The following is a 17,319-nucleotide window of genomic DNA, read 5'->3' as shown; positions in this document are numbered from 1 at the left end:
GACACTTTGTGAACTGTGACATTCCAAGTAAGTCAGACACTAGGATCTTGGCATTTTCCCTGTCGCCCTGGGGTAATAAGATTTGAAGATAGTGGTAAAAAAGTTACACTCATTAAATTAATTCTCCATAAGATAAGTCACTGCATCCTATCTTTGGAATCATACTCCATATGAGTGTCCCTATCAATGCTGGCCACACTGACAAGACCTGAGGAAGGCTGTTACAGAAATAACTATCAGCAACAACATGACAACATCAATCCCTTCTAGAACACAATGCTGGATATATATAGACGCTGGCCCCAAATAGCCTCAGTCAATTAAATCCGACTAAATCGAAAGTAGCATAAAATCAACAAAACAGTCTCCTGAAATTCCAATCACTGTTAGGGCTAATGACTAAAGTCAAAAATAGTGAACTATGGTAAAATGGACATCTCTAAAACCTTGATCAATAAGGATCAAGTTATTGCCATCAATCCAGTCGTTCAGACAATCAAATAATAATGTCACAAAGAATTTACACCAACATAAACCGATAAATTGAAGATTTTATTTTTATATATTGGCTTAATAATTGCTCTTTTCCAGCTTTCTGGTACATAGCCTGTAAGCAACATTCTACAAAATACCTGCACAAATACCCTAGCCCACAAATCAATATTTGAAATTACTTTTATGGCAGGCAGATCATCAGAACCCGCAGCTTTTGATAAGTTGAAAGAGGATATTGTCTTTTTTAGGGAATTTGTAGTAAAAAGAGACACTAATTCTACATCAGCTGTCTATACATATTCCATTCACTCACAAAGCCCATCAGAGTATAATTCCATTCAATATGATACCCACATTTCATCAGGGACTGTACACCGTAAAGTGTTATTGACATACGTGCTGCAAGGGATGCTTGGGGGGCCACTCCTGGGAAAAGCCTGGGCCAAGCTTGACCCTGTCTTCACCTGTCATTGCCCGGTGGAGAATGAGAATAGGCTGGCCCTTTGACCGAACACAGGTACTACTAATTTTAATTAATCAAGAAGTCAAAGTAAAGACCAGTCTTGACATATTACGAACAGAGCCTCTCTCCCACTCCGCTTTAGATTTAAGATAGTTGAGATGTGAGCTAAGCTGAGGGCTCTGGTTATGCTCATACTAGCTGCTTTGAAACTCACTGGGTACAGCTTCAGGGGCACAACTTGATTGTTGAGTCTCTAAAAACCTTATTTTGAGGGCGCACAGGCTGGGCAAACGTATCCTTCCTGTTATACACTTTATTCCTATTTCTTTTTTTTTTTGCCACAACCATGGGCAAGTGTAAAATGGCTGGAATTTGTAAAATTAATCTTAGACCTAAGGGTATCAACTTAGTCTTTTTGAAACAGGCAGTAGGTGTTATATCGAAGGAGACTGCGTTGACGGGAGGCGCCTGTCCAAAGTATCCACCTGTTCCATACCAGCAACCATGGGCCCTTTGCCTGCTTTGGTCTGTGGTCCCTCATGGGTGGCTAACCATGCATTAAATCTTGACACACAGGGTGAAGCCACCGGCATGGACTTGTCACCTTTGAATAAATCTGGACCCACAGCAAAGAGAAAAAGAGGGTAATTCATGCTCCAAAGCTTACAGCTGGTATGGAAAACGTCTCAGTTGAATGTTATTCTGTGACCATGGTGTGAGGAGGGAAAGTTGTGTCCTGGGATATGCTCCATGATAAATTAAAGGGAATGATCAAGGTTTCTCTGAGCCCAATAATTGAGTAGTTGAGAGATAGAATTCATTATTATTAAACTCATAGGATCAGCCTCAGTCCCATTCCTTATACCAGTGGTACACAACTGTGTTTTCTCCCTCTAATACAGAGACAGCACCACAGCATCCTCCAACTGGCCATCTCACGAAGAAGTCTGACGAAGTGTCATCTACCCTACGTAACCCCATTAATTCAAGTAAGAAAGTGACAAGGGCACAAGTGACAAATCAGAGGAGACATGACAACAGTGAGAGCAGGCACCCGGAGATAGGGACTTATGGAAGCCCGAGTTTATTAACTCAGGCAACACCTTTTAATTGACCACCTGTAGCTTGTCCTTATGTGGGCTTTTTGGCCAATGTTCCAGTGCGATCAAGGAAAGCCATTGAGACTGCTAACCAACCGATGGACAAGGTTTATCATTGGCTCACTCAACACACTGACTTTAATACTGCACATTATGACATCTTATTTGTGAGAAGGGTGGCTTTGGTGGGTCCCTCTCTTGAATATTAAGGAGAAACTGTATCATTATACATTTTTATCAGCACCAACTGGCTAAAGATCTCCTGTTACAAGAACCATAAAGGTAACTGCAGACAGACTGCATCAGAAACGTACTCTTGTGATTCTTTTACAGTCACCTGGGGCTGATATCCATTCTCAGAACCATGGCACTTGAGTCCCGTCCCTCCCAAGACCTGTGGATCCATTTTCAGTCCTTAATTGTTTTCAACTTCTGTCTGATCAGAATCAGCTGGACTAACAAGTTTTGAGGTGAAAGCTGATTTGGTGGCCGATTCCTCCTTTATTAGAGCTGACAACATCCAGAGAAAATGCCTTGTGGCTAGCCACCCTTTGCGGAGCGTGAACATGACATGCAGGTATCGATTAGGAATAGCATCCAAATTAACAGTGGAGGGTTGGAAGACTTATATTAAAACTTTCAATGTTATATTGCTACAAGAATCTTTGGCAAAGGATGAAATAACATAGGAAGGATACTCAAGCTACTTTTTGCCTGCCTCTCCCTCTTCCTCTGAAGAGCCAAGTGTGGATATGTCACATTTTTAGGGTCTCTTTTGAGTGTAAGGCAATTTTGATACCAAAGTCCCATTCTGGAATACAAATCTTCTGATAATCTGCTCTCCGCAATTTCATTTCTTTCTCAGGAATTTTTATAATCATTGTTCGAGTGATCATTTTTGTAACATAGGAATCCTATTTTGGGTTTTAGATAAATTGAGACACCGAAGTAATTCTCTTTCACAATGTCTCAGGATTGTACAAAGGAGCAATTTTAATTGTGACGATAAGAGATAGTCTTACACTGATAGACTCATTTTTAGTTCACACCAAAGGGTACTGTTGTTCTAAAATAGATTTCATTGCTCAAACACTTTTCTGTTTTTGATCTGTGCAACATAGTTGCAGTTCTTGGGGACACTGAGAGGGATATCCTGACCTTTATAGTACACGGGTGCAGACAGTAATCAACTAATTCTTTGTCTAGTGGATGCTGCCTACCTGTGTCCAGTCTATGGCTAAGATGGAAAGTGGCTGATATTCCATTACTTTTCGCTAACTCTATTTAGAAGCACCCCAACGTAGTAAATGTATGCCTGTCTCACAGTAGTAGCCACGGGGAAACCATAATTGATGCTTTTCTTAGCGTGGGTTGTTACATTAGAAATTTCCTCCAGTCTCCCTCTAGAACATCAAAATCTGAAGATCTAGGCATCTCGGTCAAAGCTCTGGGGTATTGGGCAAGTTTACCGTTTCTCATACCCAGGAGTAACATTTGCATTGTCCAGTTCTTGGTTTCTCAATCTTTCCACCAAGTGCCTTAGAGTTGGTCAATCTGTTGCCATTCTGTTCAATATCGCTCAGAATGTAGGAAACAAACCAATTGAACTCTTACTGGAAAGTTAAATTGAAAGTGCTAACCGATTTTCATTTTCAGAGTCGGTATTTGGGGATATTGTTAAACAAATATCATTCAGGTAGAATAAAATCGCTTTTACTGGTGTCTTTTCGGTCTACCACTTAGCAGTCCTCACTATTTTAAGCATCAAGAACCTGGTCTTGGCAGTGTGAAGGACCATATCAAACTAGCAACAATGCTATTATGGTTGTTAGCTTGGTCCAACATACACACCACTCTTAATAGAGAGATCGTTGAGGATTTCTTAGCCTGCGACCTTGACTTGAAAATCACTAGGCTCTGCTACATCAAACAGGTGGCTGATGTCCTAGGCAGACTGATCACCCGTGGGGAAAGAACATGGTCTAAAAAACACTTTGGGGAGCATAGGAAATCTATTAGAGAGACATTACAGCTTCAAAAACATACCTTACATGAACACATAATTTTTCTAACGACTTTGGAGTTGGATCCTGTTTTTGGCGGAACTCTGGATATTGCTTTTGCTGGTTTAGTGTTTCTGTGCACTTCAATACGCAGAACAGTAATAAAGGGCAAGTGTTCCTACTGTAAATTGTGTTTATGGCTTGGTGCTTCCATGATTGGCTGATTTGATTTACTCCTAAGTCCCTAGTACAGTGCACTGGGTGTGCCCAGGGCCGGTAAACCAAATGCTGCTAGTGAACATGCAGCACTGATTGTGTCACCCATACAAGCAGCTTTTCAAAGGGTTCTCTGACCCGCCACTGTACTGTCTGCATGCAGTTTCTACTGCCATATCAACCTGGCAAGTGCACCTACTTGCCAGGCCCTAACCATCCCTATTCTCACATATAAGACACCCCTAAGGTAGGCACAAGGTACCCTTGTGGGCAGGGTGCAGTGTGAGGTAAAGTTAGGACATGTACTGGTGTTTGTTACATGTTTTGATGGTGAAATACAGTGCATTTTGTTTTTACTGTTGAAAGGCTATCTCTCCTATAGGTTAGCACAGGAGCTACTTTGTAACACTTTTAGAAAAGAAGTTTGGCCAGGTGAAGCTGTTAGAAAAGTGGAGTTTGGTATGCCTGAACTCGGGATTTAAAAATGCATCTTTTAGTAAAGATGATTTTTATATTGTGTGTTTGGAAATACCACTTATAGAAAGTAGATATTTTCTTGTCTAACCAACCACGAGCCTCTGCCTGTTTGTGCATTAGCTGTCCGGGTATTAGACTGACAGGGGCTGGTTTGTGCATTCACACTAGACAGTGACACAAAGGAGGCTGAGGTATGTTTTGCCTTTCCTGGGTCGCTCACAGCCTTGCTGATGGGTCTGTCCTGCATCTAGAGTGGTGGGAGGAGTTGCCACATGCACCTGAATGGACTGAGTCTGCCTTCCACAACGCTGTCGCCACCTCCTGTAGTGAACCTGGCCTCAGCAGGATAGAACTGGATTATGTGTCAGGAGAACTTTATACAAACACCACAGAACATCAAAGAAAAATGTGGTATAAATATTAGAGACCCGAGGGTTCTAGAACTCTTTTGGATCAAGGAACCTGCCAAGAAGAAGAGCTAGAGCAGCTGTGAGGACAGACTACCACTTTGCTGTGTTGGCCTGCAGTAACTGCTTCTGTCTTGGGAAGAGCGAGGACTGGGCTGAACTTTCTGCAACTTCTTTCTGAGTGTCTCCAAGTACTTGAGGTAGAGCTTGCCCCCTGTTTAAGAAGTCTCAGGAAAAGCAAAGACTTCAAGATCCTTTGGGTACCAGCTCCTCAAACTAGTTGTTTCAGTTGCCACAGAGGAAAAATCGTCACAACACCATCCCTCGCGCCGCTGCCAGCTCCGTGACTTGAAGGCACCACACAGAGCACTGCTGCACTTCAAACCACAGCCCTGGCACCGTGACCTGTGGGCAACACACTCTGCACCACCTCGCTTCACACCACCTCCTTGGTATCCCCGATGATGCCACAACACCATCACAGACACAGCTGCTTGCACCATGACCTGTGGACAACGCTCGTGGAGAACACGGAGCACTGTCCCGCTTCGCCCCGCAGCCCTGGTCTCACCAGCAATGCTGCTCCAAGTTGAGTTCCCCAACGTTGCCTACACCGTGGTTTGGGGGCACAGCTTCTAAGTTACACGACACACCGCCCCGTCCCACACTGCAGCCTTAGCCCACTGACGTAAGCACTACTGATTCCAGATCGTCCACCGACGCCACTGCTTGCACCGCGACCTGTGAGCCCTGCACTCCGCTTTGTCCCATCTTGCACTGCAACCTTGGGGCTCTCGATAACACCGCCACAGCAATGATGACATCACTGTCTGCACCGTGACCTGCACGCACAATGACGAGCACTGCCCCACTTAGCAACGTAGCCCTGGTCTCACTGATGCTGCTGGACGACCATCACCGAACTGCTGCATGCGTGTGACTTAAAGGCACTGCATGCTGCACCTGCACCACTACTCTTCACACCACAGCCCTGACGCCGGCACTCCCAACTTCAACCGCACGGAGTTCAATCTGCAACGCACTTGACTTCAAAGGCCCAATGATTCCTGCACTGACCTCAGAACCCGGTGCCTCCTGACGCGGGCTCATCAGAGCACATCGTACTGTCCCCGACACCCTGCATTTCTAAAGGTACTGTCTTGCAGGTCTTCACGACACCATAGCTGGCCCGTGATGCCGCAGCCGGCCAGAACTGTGGGATTTGTTAATTCACAGCGCCGTGATAGCCCTGGACAGAGGTATCGACTACATGCAACTATTTTTAAAGTCTATTCTTGCTTATTGATATTTTTAAGTAATTTTATGTTGGATTCTTATTGTTCTGGTCTTGTTTTACACAGATAAATATTGGCTATTTTTCTAAAACTGATGTAGTGTCCTTTTGTAGTGTTCTCACTGTATTACTGTATGTTACGTGCAAATTCTTTACTCACTGCCTCTGAGATAAGCCTGACTGCTCGTGTCAAGCTACCAAGTGGGTGAGCAGGGGTTATTTTAGAAGTGTAACTCCCTTATGCGGACTACGAAGAAGGGTCCCTACTTGGACAGGGTCACAACCTGCCAACTAGAGACCCCCATTTCTAACAGACCCATACCTTGCTTAGGTTACAAGCTCTCAGAAAAGATTACAGCTAACAAGATTTAGATTGGGCTTTGTATGCAGCCTTCTCTAGTTTACTGCTGGATCAATATGAGTCAGCTTCTCTTCTTATCTGCCCCTGCAAGGAATCCTCCCCACAGACTGCACCATTTTGTGTTTCTTTGTGAATTTCTTAAACATTGTTTTTTAATCCCGGTTCTTAAGAGCCATATCTTTAATAAAGGTAGACCAGCATTATATTTTCAATGGATGACGAACAACCTGGAAGTCTGTATTACAATAGGATGCTTTTTGAAGTCAACAGTTAAGACTTCATAAGTCAGTGCTTTTTAAAATATTACCTATTCTAGTAATGGAATTTTAACTTTTATGATTATTCTTTAATAGAGACGAAGTCACAGTTTAAAATAATTTTTTGTTTCAGTCTTCTTAACTTTTTTTGAATTTTAAACATTGTTCATGAAACCAAAGTGCACTCTTTTATAAATTATTTGAAACGTTCATAGAACTATGGCTCTTCCTTTTCAAATTATCCTCTATACAGTCGACTGCTTTCTTAATTAGACATTTATACATCTTTCTGTTTAAATATGCTCTTAAAAGAAAGTAGCCACTGTCTTTTAATTGTATTACCTGAAAATCCATCAGCAACCCAAAATAGCATGCTTGCATAAAAATGGAATCTATTGGGAACTTTTGGTTGCCCTCAATGAAAGTTTGGGGTGCAGGAATGTATTGATTTATGACGTCCATTCAAGCACACAAAACCCCAAATGTTTAATACTCTTTACTAATCACAATCCATCTTGAAACTGTTACACTTAGGAAAAACTGCTGTGGGGATAGTAAATGCAGCCGTTAATTGTGGTCATATTGCGATTCCTGTGAAGGACTGAATCACAAGTTAAAGTCATCATTATTCAAATAAGGGTGTTTGATTAAATGAAACATATAATACTAAAATCTTAATTAAAGAGATCTTGCTGATTTATTCTAAATGATTTATCATTAACTATAATCATGCTTGTGATTGATGCTAAATTATTAAACACGTCCACTTTACATGCCTGATCCAATTGAATTGTGCATGTATATGCTTGATGTCTCTTGCAAGTTTTGTAGATTTTAAAGCAATAAGCCCCTGTCCCCGCAAAGGGCAACCAGTAGCCAAAATACACGATTGAGTACATATTTGTAAAAAAACCTTCAAAATTAAATGTTTCTCCCTCTAACCAAGTCGCCTGTAAACATAAAATATAATTATTTTCAAGAATTTTATTCAGAAAGAAAACAAGTTACTTACCTGTAACTTTAGTTCTCCAGTACTGGAAACTTTCATAGTATCACATGAATCATTCTCCGTCGTCGAGATGGGAGTCCACGGTATATATAAAAATAGTAGTACAAATCATTACAAATCAGAAACTAGGCCGAGGCCCATTCTAGTTTTGTAACATATCCACCTCTTTTTGTAAAAGAGACCAAATAAAATCAACAACCAATCTGATTAGCCTCACCCTGTAGAACCTTCTTGAGAGAAACTCAGTCCCTCAGATTTTCGTAGCCGTAGTGCCACAGTATAACCATAAAATGCAGAATGTCGAGCTTTCCCAGAAGAGGAGGGTGGGTCGCATGTGAATCTATGTATGTTTCCAATACTGGAGAACTAAAGTTACAGGTAGGTAATTTGTTTTCTTACTCCAGTATTGGAACTTTCGTAGATTTCCATGCTTGAATCAGAGTAGCTAGCAGTCACGAGAACATTTCTTTGCGTGTATCAAATCAAACTGATATCAACAATGCTTCAATAAGAATAAAGAAAGCAATAAATATCAAATATTGCAGTTTAGACTATACCGATTATTTCTCTTCTTTTTTTTTTTTAAAAGGCAGTGAAAGAAAAGATAACCTCAAAATTCAAATGTAAACAATATATCCCTGCATGCACTCAGAAATAAGCACCCATATTGAAATCTATCAAAGAATGTGCGAAGAAGGTATAAGGGAAAAGGAAGGAGGGATGAGAGGGAAAGCTCACCGCTTATTGAAAGAGGTTCCTCAGGACTGCTTGACCCACTGCAGCGTCGCTGAGCTTTGAAGAATCTAAGCAGTAATGTCTTGTGAAGCTATGAGTGCTCTTCCAGGTTGCTGCCCTGCATATGTCTCGGATAGGCACTCCAGCAAAGAGGGCAGTGGAAGAAGAGATCGCCCTCGTGGAGTGAGCATGGACCTTCATCTCAAGGGGCTTCCCTGCAGCTTGATGACAATATTTGATAGCGCTTGAAATACAAGGTGCTATACCCTGTTTGGAAAGGGGAAAACCCTTAAGAGGGGTGCTGTAAGCCACGAAGAGTTGGGGTGACTTTCTAAAATCCTTGGTTCTCTGAAGATAGAACTTCAGGCAACGTTGAATATCGAATGAGTGAAGGGACCTCTCGGCCGAAGGAAAAAAGACTTAAGTATCACTGGTTCATTTAAATGAAAGTCCAAAGGTACCTTTGGGATGAACTTGGGGTTGGTACGGAGTATAACTGTTTAATTCTTAAATTGAAGGAAGGGCTCCTGAATGGTGAGTGCCTGTAACTCACTGACCCTCCTAGCTGAAGTCAAGGCTAGAAGAAGAGCCACCTTCCAAGAGAGAAATTCCAAGTCTGTTTTATGTATAGGCTCGAAGGGATGCTTCATGAGCTGGGACAAGACCAGATTAAGGTGCTAAAGTGGTGGAGGAGGTTTCACTGGAGGGAAGGCTCGAAAAAGGCCTTTCATAAACTGCTTAATAATCCTTGCCGACCAGAGCGAAGGGCCTGAGGATGTTCTCCTGAAGCGAGATATGGCTGCGAGATGAACTTTAATAGATGAATGAGCCAGACCCGCTTTCGCCAAGGAAAGAATGTAAGGAAGGATTTCATGAGCCGAGCAAGAGAAAGGATGAACCCCCAAGTCATGGCACCAGTGGTAAAACCTCTTCCACTTCAGCTGGTAAGTTTTGTTTGTACTTTGAGCACGAGCTTGAGAGAGAATGTCTCTACATTCCACAAAAAGTCTTACATTGAGAAATTCTCTGTGCTCAGGAGCCATGCCAATAATTGCAGGGATCGGGGATCCTGATGCAACACTTGACCCCGGGACATTGTCAACAGAGATTGGATTGGTTCCAGAGGCACCGGATGCTCCAGGGATAGAAGAAGAAGCTCTGTGAACCAGTACTGGTGAGGCCAAGACGGTGCTATTAGAATCATCTTGCATATCTCCGTCTCAGCTTCCTGAGAAGCCTGGAGATCAGCGGGATGTGGGGAAAAGCGTAAACAAAGGCGCCTGACCATGCCATCGATAACGTATTCCCCAAGGATCCCTGATGGTGATGCCAGCTTGCGTAGAACCGGCATTTCTTGTTCGCCGGAGTAGCAAAGAGATCTATGGCGAGTCTGCCCCATAGCCGAAAAATCTTCTCTAGAGTCTGCTGATCCAACTCCCATTCGTGGCTGACTGACTTCAGTCTGTTTAGTGTGTCTGCTGTCTCGTTTAGCGTCCCTGGGAGATGCTCCACCTTTAGTGAGACTCCATACAAGATCGACCATTCCCAGATGGCCTGAGCTTCCGCTGATAGCAGACGAGATCTTGTGCTGCCCTGCTTGTTGATATACTGCATGGCCGTAGTATTGTCTGTCCTTATTAAAACCAATTGATTTTTTATCCTTGGGAGGAAAGCCTGCAAGGCCAGGCGAATCACCCTGAGTTCCAGCAGACTGATGTGTAACAGACGCTGGTGGTTCAGCCACCGATCACTTATTTGGAGGTCCTGCAAGACTGCTCCCCAGCCCTCCAGTGATGCGTCTATTGTGATAATTTGAGGAGCTGGGGTGACCATGATGGAGAGACCTTGGGAAATGTTCTCCTCACGAGTACTCCATGAGGCGGCTTCCCTCATTGGCGCTGCTATTGTGATCACATCTTCGAAAGATTCCTCAACCTGGAGCCCTGCAAGTCCAGCTGTTCTTGAAGAGGGCGCATTCGTAACCTGCAGTGAGGAATCAGAGGAATGCAGGACGAAATGGATCCCAGAAAGGACTTGTAGAGGCGACCTGACAGTGACCTTCTTTTTTGAAGTAGGTGGGCCATTGACCTTAGCTTTCCTTGTCTTTCCACTGTAGGAAAAGCCTTGTTCTGAGATGTGTCCAATATGGCTCCCAGGAATTTGGCGTTCCTTCAAGGGCACAAATTTAATTTTTCTGCATTGAGGGAAAGACACAGACTCCTGAACAGCTTTGTACAAGCTGTCACCGACCTCTCGGCTGCTACTTTGGTAGGAGCCTTTAGCAACCAGTTGTCCAGGTAAGGGAAAACCTGGTGCTGTTGTTTCCTTAGAAAAGCTGCCACTGGAGCTAGTATTTTTGTAAATACTCTTGGTGCCGATCTGAAGCCGAAGGGGAGGACCTTGAATTGAAAGTGGCTCTTGGCTACTATGAAGCGAAGGAACTTCCTGTGGGATGGATGAATGGGAACATGAAAATATGCATCCTCTAGATCTAGAGTGGCCATAAAATCTTCTTAATTTAAAAAACGAAGAATGTCCTGTAAGGAGACCATGTTTGATGAGATAGGTGTTGAGCTCCCACAGATCTAAAATAGGGCGTCACTTTTCCACAGTCTTGTGAACCAGAAACAACCGGGAGTAGAACCTCTCTCCTCTCTGCGAGATGGGGATCGGTTCTATCAGCTCTTTCTGCAGCATCTGTTAGACCTCTAAATGCAGGAGACAAAGAAGTTTTGTTGCTGTGGCGCGAGGGGGCTTGGTTGGAGGAGGATGGACAAACTCCAATGTGTGCCCGAATTGGATGATATTGAGAACCGAACGATCCGATGTTATTCGTTGCCAATCCTGGAAATATTGCGATATCCTGCCCCCCACAGGTGTTACATGAGGGGGAGGAACAGTAGACCGAGCCATGCAGCTGCTATTGGCGCCTAGAGGACTCCTTCCCCTGGCGTCCTGCTCTTCCTACATCTTGAATAAGATGAGGACTGACCCTGCCGCTGGATATACTGCGGACGGTAGGACTGCGAGGCAGGCTTATACGAGGAGTACCGGTATTGCTGGTATCCTCCTCTATATGAGGGAAGACCTCTACCTCTTGAACCCCAAAGGGGACTTTACGGTATTGCAGCATCCCTAACGAACACGCAGTGTTTGTGTCTTTTTTAATGTCTTGGAGCGCATTGTCTATATGTTTACCAAAGAGTGCTTCTCCATCAAATGGAAGATCTAAAATCTTGTTTTGAACCTCCAGTCTGAATGAGGTAGCATGGAGCCATCCTTGGCGTCGTAGTACTGCAGCTCCAGCCAGGGAACGGAACACAGTTGTTAGAATGTCCATTGCGCAGTAGATTACCTCCGATAAGGCCCTCTCTCCTTCCTGGAGAATCTTTTGTGCTTTGGCCTTGCTGTCCTCAGGCAGTTGGTCTAAATAGGGGGAGAGGTCGCACCACATCTGGAGGACATAGCGGCCTAAGATGGCTAAAGCATTAGCCGCCTTGACGAGCAGGCTGGACATTGATGAGAACCTTTTGCCAGCATTGTCCAAGGATCTGCCTTCTTTATCTGGAGGCGTTGTTAGAGGATCCACTGGATTTCTACATTTCCTCTGTGCTGCCTAGGAAATAACAGAGTCCATCTTCGGTTGGCTCACCAGGCAATCCGGACTGTCCTCCGGGGCCATGGATTTCTTCTCTAAACGAGGAAGCACTGGGACCACTGTAGCGGGGGTCTTCATATCTTGAGTCCCTCTTTCCAAACGTGACCAACAATAGGGATTGTCCTCACCAACCTTTTAAAAGTCGCTTTAAAGTCCTACAAGAAACATTCCGACTGCACCGATGGCAGAGGCTGATCAAACCTTTTAGCTGCCCTCTCCAACAAAGTATGGAAACCACCAATGTCCCCAGGAGGAGAATCCACTGGCACCGGAGAAGGGGAAGCAGGAGTAGGGATAATGTAATCATCCCATTCCCTTTCCGGGAGATCCGTCTGACCCTAGTCCTCATCCGAGGTATCATCCTGGACTGGAGGAACTGTAGGTGGTGGATCCACTATCAATTGCGGTGGAGGTGGCGGCAGCCGAGGTGTGGAAGGCCCCGCTAGCGGAAGAGCGGGAACTGAAACAAGCTCCTGCACTGGAGATGGCGTTGGACGCCTCTTTTTATAGTCAGAAAGCATGAACCGTAAGTCCGAAATCAAGGAGGTCTTCGGGAGGATCATACTCCTGTTCGTCATTATACTCATCCTCAGAATTCAAGTCCTGGCACTTAACATGCAGTTCAGAAGGGCTATGTGCATAGCCATATGGACCTTCTTCTTCCGAATCCTCCTCTTCTATAAGGTGAGTAGGTATCAGAGGTGTCACTTTGCTAGGGGAAGTGATCTCAGGAGTAATGTGACATTTCCTGATGGTCACAGCAGAAATTGTATCTGTCGTCGACGAGGTCATTGACGATGTAGATGCTGTCATCGTCGGCCCCATCGACAATACCGTCGTCATGACCGTTGACGTCGTCGCTGTTGTTGTAACCGCGGCCGTCGCCATCCTCGTTGAAGTCGTCGACGACATCTTCGCCATGACTGCTGACGCCGCATCAGACTTAACCGCCGTCGACGATGAAGACTGCACCGTTGGTGAAGGTAAGGAGACTCTAGTCGACGACCCCGTCGGAGTCACAGAAGACTGAGGAGATTTTACCTTTTCGCTGCGTGTCGACGAAGAAGATGATGGTTTCCTCGTCGGCAGCATCGTTGACGGTGGAATTTTCTTAACATGTTTTTTCTCAGAGGGAACATAAGAGGGCTTTTTGAAGTCCTTTTTTCTGTGAGGAGGAGAAGCTAGAGGAACAGAGCTCGACTTTCTCACTGCATGCTCTCCTGTTAAAAGTCCTTCTCTCTCCTTTACACCTCGGTGAGGAGATGTGCTTGGACTTTGCCCGTCAGACCCATGAGAGGTCTTTTTAGAGGCTTTCCCTGGACGGTCTTCAGAAGAAGAAGGGTCAGATCTCCCCCTTTTGAGAGATCTTCAAGAAAATGCAGCTGATGAGGCACCATCACTGTTGTCACTGGAGATAGGCTCCCTCCTGGATTTTAACTTCTGGAGCCAGGTCAGGAGACGACCCTCACGGTCCCTCAAGGTTTTGGAGGGAAAAGTACGGCATACATTGCAATCTTTGGCCGTATGATCTGGATACAGGCAATAGATGCAGTCCTTGTGAGGGTCATCCACGTAAAGCCTCTTTTTAGAGCAGGTGGCACAAGCTCTAAAAGGCCTTTTTTTCCTTCTCTGACATGTTGAGTAAAGGTGAAGAAGAAAGTTGAAGAAAAGCTCTTGAAAAAACTCTAGGAATAAATGTAACAAGGAAAAAAACTGAACAGAGCTCAGTGGAGACTCCCTAGCACAACGTGCGGTAGAAAATCTGAGGTTCTCTCAGGAAGGTTCTACAGGGTGAGGCGACTCTGATTGGTTGTTGATTTTATTTGGTCTCTTTTACAAAAAGAGATGGATATGTTACAAAACTAGAGTGGGCCTAGGCCTAGTTTTTGATTTGTAATGATTTCTACTACTGTTTTTATATATACACCGGGGACTCCCATCTCGACGACGGGGGATGATTCAAGCATGGGTATCTATGAAAGTTCCAATACTGGAGTAATTTAGAGTTCCTCATTTTATATATCCCAAGAACATTACAGGGCAAAAATTGCAAGTTGTAAGGAAAGGTGTTGGCCTAGTCAATATCACTAATGCCACAAACATTTTCTCCGTGCCCCTAGTGGAGCTCCAATTAGCATAACAATTACTCATAATCATTTCTCTACCATATGTTTCATGTTTGTTCCTTGGTACAGCTATTTTTAAATTGCCTGAATGGACTTAATGCAATTTAACTTTCTTCACTGTGCCTACCGTACCCCTCACAGGTCACACAGAATGTTTCCAGGGATCCCTAGTGCATGCCCTAGAAGCGCTATAGAAGATGTTTCCTTCATTCACATGGTGTGGCCTGCCCACATTTGTGTGGTTACTGGCAGCAGATAGCAGTCAAGGTGTATGCCAGGATGGGTACACAGAAGTTGTGCACAGCAGGAGCAAACTTGATCTTATGGCGAGACCCAAAGGCGACAAGCACATTAATTGCTTCACTGATGTGGCCCTAATCCTTGCCAAAAGAGCATGTGCCATGAATTGGAAATCAACACCCAATGGCATTCAAAGCTAATGATAATGATAAAGATAATCAAATGGTCACAAGCACATAATACCACAACGAGTTGTCTTAGTCATAGAGATGGGAATTAGATGAACTTAATTGATTGGCATGTGGTCCTTGAAATGCTGAACAGCAATTCTGATGATAAAGCTTCATGATTGTTTTGGTTAGGTTTACAACTTGGCATTTTGCAGTTTAAGAACAGGATGGGGTTGTGTGGCCTTCTCTGACAGCGTCTCCTGCTCTTTGAATGTATCGTGCTGCTGGAAAATAAATTACTCCCCTTCTTTTTTCTTTTCTATCTCCTCCACTTTGTCACCCATGGGTACCCTTTGGTCTTGAATTAAATCTAAGTTAGTACATATTCGCATTAGCTTATTTTGTTTCTTGCTGTTACATTTTAATTTGTTCCCTAACATCTGTTAATAATATGATGTGTGCAGGTCCATCAATATAAATAGGTCGAGTATCTTGTTCTGGGGACACTTCACGCTTATATTGTAACAACGTGGTGAAACTATTGCTCCATGTTTGCTCAATATTTTGCTTTGGAAATAAACAAGTAAAATATATTTTAAAACACGATATTTCCTTACCACGAATAAACAGTTAAAATGATGCAGAGTAGGGATGAGCGCAGTAAAACTGGCCTCTATGCTTATTTAAGCATTTGAAAACAGTCACAACCCCAACCTTATAGAACTGGCCAGAGGATATGCATGAAATGGCTGCCTTTGAGAAATTACTATGCAAAATAAATGACAGGATGCTGCAATTTGAAGGAATCTTGGGACGGTTTCTAATAATGGATGGTGGGGAACACTTAGGTCACTAAGGCAGAGGTTGATTTGCATTTCAAAACTGTTGACCGGGTAAATAACACTGTGTAATAGATAACACTGGGCTGTACTGTCTAGTCCTCCCACTCTTAACTAAGATAACAGATCAGGAGTTCGGAGGGGTAACAGCATAAAATATCTAAGAGCATGTCCTATGGTCTGCCCTGACACTTTTACAATAGAGTTCTGACAGGGACAATAAAAGGGGGTTCTCTGGATAACATGGCGTGGTTCTTTACACCAAAGACAGGTACCAGAGAGCCAGACATCCTTGGACCATTTCATCTTACACTTTCCAGTTTCCATACGTTTACCATACGTTGATGGTTAGTAGGTATGTAGACTTTGTACATTAGTGCAAAACTGCATCTTTTTTTAATCCTTTTTGAGTTAGAAGAAAAAATAATGTAACTTCAGTAACTTTCTAATGAACGGTGCAGCTCCTTCAGACTCCTTGCATGGACCCTCTTCAAGCATCTCACCGGATCTGCAACAGATATTATTGCATTTCACTGGAGTCACCCACCATCCTACAAAAACAAAAGCTCCTGGAAGATGAGTAAGTAAAAGAACACCCACACTGCGTACAAAGCGGGAAGCACCAGAAAAGGAAGGCTCACTTCCTGTCTGAGATGCTAAAAAAACTTAACAAGTGGGGATGCTAGAACGTATGTTCCAATGACAATGTTAATTGTAAATTCTAGTTTTGCTTTGTACGGATCGTCATTAAAGTCACCAACGCAGACTATTCTCCCTGTGTGCTGGGATCCTGTAACACTTCAAATTCAAAAATAATGTACATTTAAATAAGGTATAATCTGGCATTTTTTGAATATAGGTGCAACCTCCTTAGCCTATGCCGGCTATTTCTTTCTTAATTCTCAATTGTACACATAAAACAGATATGCAGCTGCAGCTCTCCATCTGCTGCCTAAAGAGGCTCTAAGATCACAGGAAATAAAGCTGAATAGAAGAGAAGGTAGCCTGATAAGCAGAATGCAAAGAGAAGCTGAGAATCATGCACTGTTCCTTTAAGGAGGCAACAGTTTACATATCCCAGCATGCTTTATATTGGCAGTTGTCCAGCAGTCTCATCCTGGCTGAGATGCTGAAATAACGTAACAAGTGGGACTATTTTGTCACTTGGGGTGTGGTGAATGCATGTCATATGGAGAGAAGCTCTAGTAGGAGAGCACCTAAAATGTTAATGTGGCGGTATATTTTTTTATAAGCTTTTGCGGTCATGTTGTCTAGTGAAGACAACACAGTAATATCAGCACACTTGTACTGTAACCCAGGAGGAAGATCATACATTATCTGGAAACTGAAATCTTTCTACTACAGTGCTACTTCCAGAAAAGTACTGTGGCCAATATAAACATCTACTGCTTTCATGCTGTGCACTAAGCTGTAAATCGAACGCAGAACGGTACATACACAACAACTTT

General features: G+C 43.6%; 1 protein-coding gene across 2 annotated transcripts in view; it reads right to left on the bottom strand.

The window, feature by feature from the left end:
• Positions 1–17,319, bottom strand: part of IFT140 (intraflagellar transport 140) — a 1,808,590-nt gene that overhangs the window by 673,252 nt on the left and 1,118,019 nt on the right. The gene's annotated exons all lie outside the window — the stretch shown is intronic.

The sequence above is a fragment of the Triturus cristatus genome, chromosome 10 (assembly GCF_964204655.1).
Source record: "Triturus cristatus chromosome 10, aTriCri1.1, whole genome shotgun sequence".
NCBI classification, from domain to species: Eukaryota; Metazoa; Chordata; class Amphibia; order Caudata; family Salamandridae; genus Triturus; species Triturus cristatus.
This window is presented reverse-complemented; position numbering and strand designations above follow the sequence as displayed.